The sequence below is a fragment of the Otolemur garnettii genome, unplaced genomic scaffold, assembly GCF_000181295.1.
Source record: "Otolemur garnettii isolate 467f Iridium unplaced genomic scaffold, OtoGar3 scaffold00010, whole genome shotgun sequence".
In the NCBI taxonomy this organism is placed as follows: domain Eukaryota; kingdom Metazoa; phylum Chordata; class Mammalia; order Primates; family Galagidae; genus Otolemur; species Otolemur garnettii.
The window spans coordinates 18567576-18578141 of NW_003852405.1; positions in this window are offsets into that span (position 1 = coordinate 18567576).

Here is a 10566-nt window from a genome sequence, read left to right on the forward strand (position 1 = left end):
GTGACTCCTCCCTTCCACCTTCTCTGGGCTTCCTTTTAATTACAGCCCCAAAATGCCAGTTTGCAAACCAATCTGCAAGATGAAAACCTGACATTTTAAAAAATTGTTTTTCCCGTCTACTTTTAGGTCCCTCAGGGCTGGTGTTCAGCAGTGTGTACCGCTGGGGGTAATAAAAGCAAATGCTTGAATATTTTTCGGTAACCTGCCAGAGAATAAACAAATGGAAGAACAAATGCTGATGTGAGTAACACGCCGGATGAGCCGGGTAGATCGCTGCTGACAAAAGCAAGGCAGCTCCTCTGATTCTATTTTGCTTCTTGAAGGAAAAAGAAACAAGGAAGACGAGACAAAATCCCCAAAGCCTCGCTGGGCTAAATTTCCTTACTCTCCTTTGAACAGACTACACAGATTTTGTTGACTAATTGAGATCAATCCCAGTTGTAAATCGCCTCGCTATCCTACAGCTTTAATTAAGCTACCAGAGGGAGCTGTTTATCAATTAACACTTGTTACAAATTATTAGTAATTATATGGACTTTGTGTATATATCATAGCCTGCAAGACCAAAACTGTGTTTCCCAGTTGTTAGGGAAGCAAATTGAATAGTTAATGGGCCATTTGGATGAAGGCACCAGTCATCACCATAATTACAGAATTCCTTCTTTGGCAGAAAGATTTAAGGTGAGTTCCAGCACCATCGGCAGTCATTAAATAAATACCACTTTAAGTGATACTGGCCAGGACTATGCCAGACCACATTAACCGGTGGACTTTCTAATATGGACTTCAGGACTGTATTTACTTTTTGAGTAACAAGCATAATGAAGAAGAGGATATTTGGTAATGTATGCAAGCATTAAAGCTACCTATTGCGGTATGCACCACATTCTGTGATAATTTTAATTGGCTTAATTGAGATGCACAAGCCCGATTAATGTTTAATTCCTTTATATTAAAAAAAAAGAGTCAAGTAGTTCGACATTTCTTCAATTATGTTAGATCTTTCCAGACTTCAAAGGAATGTTACATTAGACAGCTAGATACAGGGTGAACTGATTAAAGAATAAAGACTGCTCATTATAATCTAAGAGTACAAAATTGGTTTGTGTAGCCTTTGAAAGTCAAAATTATGAGCTAAAACTTGAGCTACAGTAATTAACCCAATTTATAGTCATTCTTGCTTATCTATTTGCTTATGATTAGTAATTTTAAATGATCCATGAGATTGATTTACAGATAAAAAGCCCATTCAGGGAGCCAAAATGCTTTGTCCATGATTCTTAAAAACGCCGGAGAAATGTATATAGTTAACCCTAGCAAACATCTATTGATCAGTGAAAACCATCAGTACAAAATTATTAGGTAGTTAACTTCATTATTCTATCTAGATGGACAAAATGCTAATTTGTATAATATATTTGCAAAAATAATTAAAGCTTAACTTGTATTTGCTGTGGCTCTCTGGAAAAATGAAATCAACATAAAAGTATAGATTTCTTAGATTATCAACTCTTAATTACTCTTAATAAATCAGTCCTTTAAAAGGAATACAGATAAAATCTGCTGTGGCATTTAACTACGTGTACCACTTTTACTTCTATGGGTGTCACCCCCCCACACACACACACATGCATTTTCCAAGTGCTTTAAATTGGCTTCAGCCTGTGGTATATGGGGCCAGCCTGGTAGAGGATGGGGCAGAAACCAAGAGGAATCAGGAGACATTAGAGAAGTATCTATCAGAAATAAATATTCAGAGTGACTAGCACATTTGCTAGATTTTAAACATCTCTAGGACCTCATTAATATGGGAATAAGAAAACTCAAAGCTTTCCATTTGATGAGGGACACAGAAAACTGAGGCAGAGAAAGAAACTTCATCAGAACTCTACTCAGGAAAATCCAGAGGCTCAGCGCAAATCACATTTTTCTGGGACTGTTATAATATTACGACTTCATGTTACTTTCTGTATGAACGAACAGTACTTTTCAGAGTTGGTTTCCTGGAACAAATTCATCCAGATACTCCATAAAAAGGGGACTCCATAGACAAGTAAGCTTGGAAAACGTCGCACTATATCCCTCTGCTTAAGAATCATTATACTGAGAGAGGATACGTGAGAAGGTTGAGGTCTAGGGGAACAGGTCTTCTCAAGGAGACCACAGGGATGCACCTGCAGGGTCCTCTCGATGTTGACTCAGCTCTTGGGAATTTGTAAGCTTAACTTCCTAGAACTTGGAAATTTCCAAGTTCTGTCAAAACCTGTAGTTCTATAGGGCCTGGAATAGCATCTCCTGCTTGATTCAAACTGGCCAATGAGAAGGCTACCTGTGGGGTGGAACTTTTTGACTATCAGTAAAAAGGGAAAGACCAAGCCAGTCAGGGAACATGGCCATTTTCAATTCTTCTATGCTGTAAGCTCCTGGCTGGTGAATAAAAAAAAAAAAATCATAATACCAATTAGCATATTAAATCCTCTACACATTTTACTACAGAGCTTCTTTTTCATCAAATACCAATTAATATTAGCCAACATCCTCAGACCAATACATGAATCTAAATGAAATAATGGTATTTGTTTTCCCAGAGCAATGTTTATTACTGACCTCCAAAAACGTGAACTTCTCCCATCTCACCTGCTATATTGGTAGAACAAGGTCACACGCCCTAACATCGACATGGTCCTACCCTCATAACCTGTTGCCAGCAAGCAGTGAAGAGCAGTGAGGCTTTCATACGCACTGTTTCTAGCTGCTCGCATAGTTCTATACCTGGTACTCTGGATAGCACATGTGCTAGAGTTTGCAACTTTAAAAGAGATGGGGGAAAGGTATCCTGGAATTGGGGAGGATAAGATGAGCCATTAATAACTTGATGAACAAATTGATGGGACCACATCTATGGTACATCTTACAAGGGTACATGTGAAGCTTACTAGGTGTAGAATATAAATGTCTTAACACAATAACTAAGAAAATGTCATGAAGGCTATGTTAACCAGTTTGATGAAAGCATTTCAAATTATACATAAAACCAGCACATTCTACCCTGTGATTGCATTAATGTACATAGCTATGATTTAATAAAAAAAAAACATGAAAAAAAAACTTGATGAACATATGATGCCTATAAAACAAATTTAAGTACTAATCAAACACAAAGAAATAATAATTCCTTTCTCATTGCTCTGTAATGTGAATAAACAAAAGCTAGGCCCCGTAGATACAGAATGATGTGGATGACCAGAAGCAATGATTCCTCAGTACTGATGACCACGTTGGCACCGAGATCGTGGTTTCTAAATGCCACTGCTGATCTCCATGAATAGGGCTCTATGACAAAACGTGTGGTTCCGGGGCTATGGTAGGATATGTGCAGCATTCACCTAGAACATCTTGCTATACCAGAGAGTAAGGAAATATTTGAAGGCTGATGGGGACATGTCAGAAGGACACAGAATCTAGCTTCAAAGGACTCCCAGTCTCTTACATTGAGATCAATTTCAGCACCAAAATAAATAATGATAGTAGCAGATTACAATCCATAGAATATAATAAGATTGTGTGATCCTATATGAAAGGAAGGAAGGGAAGGACCGAGGGAGGAAAACTATTCTGAAAATAAAATGCCAACTAATAAATAGGAATGATGAAATTCAAAATCACCATCTAACAGTTGCCACACATAATAAAACTTACAGTTGTTTCATGTAAGGATCATGGTGAATATTAAAATCAGTGGATATAGCTTGATAAGAAACAAGATATTTGCATAATCTCAAAGTATCTATTCATAAAACACTTACTGGTGACCTAAGATAATTTTTTCATGGGGAAATCTGACCGACATCATGTGGGCCAAGTGATCAAAGTCATCATCACCACCGCCGATGAGATGCATCAACATTGTGCACCTCCTGAAGTGATGCGTCGGGAAGAACACAACCACAACACCACTTCTGCAGTTTCCCTGGAAAAGATGTGCTCTGAATCTAATCACGATGAAATATTAAACAAGCTAAGGGACTTTAAAAAAATGACTAGCCTGTACTCTTCAAAAATGTCAAGGTCGTGACAGACAAAGACAAACTGAGGAATTGTCCCAGATTTTAAAAGATTAGAAAAACACGCTAACTAAATGCAAAGGGTAATCCTGGCTTGGATCCTGAATCAGATTTCCTTTTCCTTTTGCCATAAAAGGGCACCAAAAAGACAATTGGCAAAATTCAAGTAAGGTTTGTAGATTTATTAATTTCCTGATTTTGATAATTATGTTTATGATTATATAAGATCATTTCACTGTTTTTAAGAAATGTACTGTGAAATACATAGAGGCAAAGCTGGATAGCTGAGACTTAGTCTCAAATGATTCATAAAATAACATTTTATATTTATATATGGATGTGTCAGGACAGAATGAGAGGGCATACAGTATATGGTAAAATTTTAACATTTGGTCAATCTAGATGAAGGATATATGGGAATGTACTATGGTTTATAAGTTTTTTATAAATTTGAAATTAATTCAGAATTGAAAATAAAATAGAAAAGAAAAGACTATAGTCCTGGAAAGGAAGGACTCTTGGCAGAGCCCTGAAATGTATTTGGCTGGTTATACACAAGCCTTTCCAGTTAGGTTCCCAAGGGCTGTGTTGCCTCCTGTTTACTTGAAGGTAGTTTTTAGGTGTTTGGCCTTTAAACCATTCTTCCTATCTGCCCTCCCACATACTCCCCTGCCAAAGCCCAGGACTAGGTGACTTCCCATAGGATGTGAACCCTAGAAAGAACTCTGACCTGCTTCAAAGAAAACTCACTGATAGGTATGTACACCCCATGTTGCCAAAGTCACATGGCAAAGCCCAGTTGCTACTTCTGGGAGAACATGAATGAGGGTGGTATAGAACTGCGAGTAATCATAGAACAAAGGTCTCCGAATCATAGTTAGAGGGAAGGAGTAGAGCTTTTGAGTCTTCTAGTCTTTGAGACCACATATTACTCTTCCTTTTCAAAACCTGGTTGTGCTTTATAAAGTGACACAGCTACAGCAAGCTGGGCAGGGAGATGCCACCAAGAAAGCAAGATGACAGCTGCATGGAGTAACTAAGAAAACACGTACCAAACTAAAAAGGAGAAATGTTTTGCCATAGAGATCCCGAATGCTCAGTGGTACAAGCTAACAATATCAGGTCATTAATGATGAAGACATCTGCTAAGAACAAATGATGGCAGCTAGCATAGGCTATTTTTTTTTCTGAGACAGAGTCTCACTTTGTTCCCCTTGGTAAAGTGCTGTGGCATCATAGTTCACAGCAATCTCAGACTCTTGGGCTCAAGCCATCCTCTTGCCTCCCAAGTAGCTGGGACTGCAGGCATCTGACACGATGTCTAGCTATTTTTTAGAAATAGGGTCTCGCTCTTGCTCAGGCTCGTCTAGAACTCGTGAGCTCAAGTAATCCATTCACCTCGGCCTCCCAGAGTACTAGGATTACAGGTATGAGCCATCACACAGGCCTGATAGCACAGACTTCTAAGTTTGAATGTTTCTCAACTCATTCCCCTTCCTGATTTTGTCTTTAGAGACTCAATTCATTGAAAAAAAAAAATACTCAAGGCTGAGGTGGGTAGATTGCTTGAGCTCACACATTTGAGACCTGCCTGAGCTAGAGTAAGTCTCTAAAAAATAGCTGGGTGTTGTGGCAGGTGCCTGTAGTCCCAGCTACCCAGGGTGACAAAGTGACACTCTGTCTCAAAAAGAAAACAAAAAAATACTCATTGACAATAAAATGTTTTCAGTCAGTAAACCCTGATAGGTACTGTCCTAATTTAAGATGTATTACACCAGAAATCACTTTCTATAACTGATAAGATGCAAGAAGTTGCTTATTAAGAAAAGCAGACATCCCCCAGAATTGTAAAGAGGGAGTAATGGTATAATCTCTAGGACTTGGGCAATGGAGCTGAAGTTGAAATACTATTGCTATGTTAAGAGATTTAAGAGTGAGTCAGAATCAAATTGGATTTAGCCCGGGCAAGTTTGGAACAATAGAGCATTATTTCAGAAGAAGAAAGTGGTTCCTAAAGATGTTTTCTCATTCTGTTTTGCTTAGTTTTGCTACTAGGCCATCATGAGGCCTTGAACAATTCACGTGAACATTCTGGGCTTCAATTTCTCCAATTGCTGAGTGGAGAACTGTATATAGAAGGACAAAAAGTGTGTAAGAGCGATCAGTTAGAGGTCTATTGCTGCAACCCAGGCCAGGACTAATAGAAGCTTGGGTCAGGATGGTGACCATGCAAGTGTCAAGTGAGAGAGTTAAACCAAAGAGTCCACTCCCGCAAAGAGCCTAGGAACTTACTTGTAGGACTTACTTCCCAACTAAAGCTGAGGGAGAAAATCAAGGCTATGCCTTTGGTTCTCTAAGCTATCAACCTGACTCATGCACTTAACATTAATAATAGTATTTATTAAATACATATTAAGTACTAAGATCTATCCAAGGTGCTAGAACCTGTACAGTGGTGAATAAGATAGAAGCCATCTCTGCACCCATGAGTTTATAGCCTAGTTGAATATAGAGATAAGCAAATTCGCCATGACAGTGCAGTAGAAGAAGAGCTAAGATGGGGAATTCAGGAGCTAAAAGAGCACAAATGATCTCACCCAATTTGGGGAGAATCAGAGAAGACTTTTGGAAAAGATGACATCTAAGCAGAGATCTAAAACATAAAAATAAATTACTCAGTTAAAGAAAAGTGGGCAGGGTGGGGAAGGGATGTTTCTGGGCAGAATAGCAGAGAGAATCGCAAGAATGAAGGCACAAGAATGAGAGAGGGTAAGTTGGAGGAGCTGACAGTGGTCTATGTGGACCAGAGGGTGTCAAAGATGGGCAAGCAGGCAGGGGACCCACAACCCCTGTTGAATGAAGGCAATGGAGAGGGCTTGAAAAGTTCAAGCAGGATGGTAACAGTCATTCTTCATTTAATAAATAATTACTGGGCATCTAGTATGTGCCAAAGATGGTTCTAAATGCCTGGGAAATAGCAGCTAAACATGATTAAATATGGGTTTTAGAACAGCAAGTTTGACAACTTAATGAGAACTGTGTATAGAAGTGAAGAAGAGACAGGAAGACCAGTTAGGAGTTCATTGCTATAATCCAGGTGAGGACTAATAATGGCTTGGTCCAGGCCTGTCTGTATAAGTGGAGAAAACTTAAAAATTTAACCCTTGGTCCACTTCTATGTCAGACCTTGTCCAGCATAATGATTTTGTTGTTGTTTATAAACAAAAAAAAAAAACACTTTAATTATTTCATGTAACCTAAAATAGATAATAAAATCATCAGTTATGCTCATATTTATGTTTTTCTCTTTTAAAACTGTAGGATAACCACAAGTAATCCACCAACCTCTTTCCTACCCCAAATAAATAAGAGCCGGGGAGTATACAGGTGGCAGAAAAATTGGACTGGAAAGGGTTTTAAATTTAAAGACTTTAAGAGGTATTGGCTCCCTTAGCTAAGAGTTTCATTGCTATGTTTAACAATAGGAAAAGAAATCTTGGTGAGGAATAGCATTTAGCATGCTACAGACTTCATCTCTGAGAAGAGAAGGCTCTTGAAGCCTCCCAGTGAAACCTTAAATTATTGCTTTGATACCGAGCTTTCATCAAGTTCTTTACTGGATCTGTCCCTACTTATCCAGACAAACCATTATTAAAAGTATACGAGCCAATAACAAATCAATTTAAGAAATAATTAAAAACCTTCTAACAACAACAACAAAAAATCCCAGGACCAGAAGTCTTCATGCCTGTCTTCTACCAAACATTTATTAAATAAGAATTATTACCAACTCTTAATAATAATTGAAACCCTTCCAAAACACAGAGCTAGAGGGATGACTTTCAAACACAAATCCAGCATCACCTTAATACCTGAGCCAGACAAAGGTGATAAAAGAAAACTATAGGCCAACAATATCTCTGACAAAGATGGATGCAAAAATCCTCAACAAAATATTAGCAAACTGAATTTGACAGCACATAAAAAAGATTGTACATCATGACCATGGTAAGCAAGATTTAAATATGAAAATCACTCAGTGTGATCTATCACATTAACAGAATGAAAGATAAAAACCACATGATCATTTCAAGTTATATAGAAAAAGCATTTGACAAAGTTCAGCATCCTATAGCAATTTAGGTGTTTAGATAGAGAAGTAAACTTTGTCAACATAATAAAAGCCATTCATGAAAAACTCAACAGCTGACATCATAATTAATGAGGAACTACCAATGCTTTTCCACTAAGATCTATTGTAAAGCAGGAATTTCCCCTCTCGCCACTTCTATTCAACATAGTATTGAAAGTACTAGCAAGAGTAACTGGACAAGAAAAAGAAATAAAGGCATCCAAGTCAAAGAGGAAGAAGTAAAAATATCTCTATTGGCAGATGATAGGATCCTGTATTTAGAAAACCCCAAAGATTACACACACACACACACACACACACACCTGTTATAACTAATACATTAATTCAGTAAAGTTATAAAATACAAAATCAACATCCAAACATCAGTAGCATTTCTATACACACCCATAAGGATGGCTATCTCCCAAAAGATAAGAGATAACAAATGTTGGCAAGGGTGTGGAGAAAAGTGAATCCTATGTGCCATTGGTGGGAATGTAGATTGGTATGGCCGTCATGGAAAACAGGTTCCTAAAGAAATTAAAAGTAGAACTACCACATGACCCAGCCATCCCTCCTCTGAGAATATACCCAAAGGAGATGAAATCACCACCTCATAAAGATCTCTGCTCGCCCAAGTTCACTGCAGCGTCATTCGCAATAGCCAAGATGTGAAGCCAACCAAAGTGTCCATCAACAGACAACTGGATGTTTTAAGATGCAGCATATATCAGAATATATAACAGAACGGAATGTTATTTGGTCTTTAGAGAGGAGGACATCCTGTCATTTGCCACAACATGGTGGACCCGGAGGACAATAAGCTAAGTGAGATGAACCAGACACTGAAAGAAAAACATCACACGATCTCACTTATGTGTGGAATATTAAATATCTATTCCCTGGATTGGAGGAGAGGAGCAAATAGGGGCATGTAGGTCAAAGGATCAGAAAATAGCAGGCCTGTAGAATGAGCAAGTATACAAACCTAATAGACAACAAGAGGACTAAATAAAATTGTACTGGGGCGGGGTAGGGGGGGTTGTAAAAGTAGATACTAGCTGCCCTGGTCACTAGAATCAAGTAACTATGTGGGATGAGAGCTGTGTCCATCTGCTTCTCTATGGTAACATTGTACTATCTACCTGTATCCCAAACATGGCACTGTAAACCTCTAATACACACAATAAAATGTTGACAATTTTCTAAAAAGTACATAAAATCAGAAAGAAAATCACTCTCCAGCATACCTGATCTATGTACAAAAGTAAATACACCTCAGAAAATGTCAGCTGAACATAACCTTTTTCTCAGTCACCAGAAATACTGTTGGAAGCTTCTAGTGACAACTTATTTCATTATGTTCTAATGATGTCAACTGCTCCCTCAGGATGACTGAGCTTGCTGCAGACAAAATGCTTATTGCTTCTTTACTCACGTAGAACACAAAGGATTGCTCAGAAACTCAAACCCAGTATTCAAGATTTTAAGCTAACCTAACAAACCCACAGAATTCTACAGAGAATAAAGACGATTGAACAGGAATTCATTTTACAGCCGGAATTACTGCCATGAGGCATTCTATATGTGAAGTCTATTAATCCAGGGTTCATTTGGAAGCCTAGAATTTGGGAAGCCGAGGGAATTCCTTGGCATGGTTACAAACCTTCCTCAGCCAGAACTGGACAATCAACTGATTCTTTGCTAGAGTCTGGAATAAACGCCTGCAGAGAGACCACATGCCACCTCCAGCTGTGGGTGGCTTTTAGGTAATGGTTTCTAAATATTGTCCAGAAGACCCAGTGTTGCAGAACGGTCTGGGGGAATGTTAGAAGCATGGGTTTTGTGGTCCTACCGGAGGCCTCCTGAATAAGCACCTCTAGGAGAATGGCCTGGGAATCTGTACATTTAACAAGTCCCAGGGGAATGTGAGGTACAGCCACGTTAAGGGATCATCTGAGTGGCATCAGGCACATGAGCTGGACAGCACAACCCACAGAAACAAAAGCATCTCGCTTGCTGTATTCACCAGAGCACCTGTTCAAACACTCAAGTTGCCTCTGGGTTCAGCTCTGACCCTGCATTCCTCAATTCCTCTCCTGCTTCCACCTTGAGGAAACTGAGGCTCCTTTTACAAGAAAGCCTGCGTGGTCTGGAACTCAAGGTGGCAATGGGAACTGCCAAGGTGATATTCTTTACTTCCCTGGAAGCAGGGACCTGAGTCTGTCATGCCGCCTGCATGGCAGTGTGCTGGCTGGTAACAGGTGGGTGATGATGGTGACGATGATGACACTTCCCACTGATTTATCACCACATCTGTGTCAAGCGCCACGGTAAGGACTTCATTCGAAAGCACCTAGGAGATGGGTA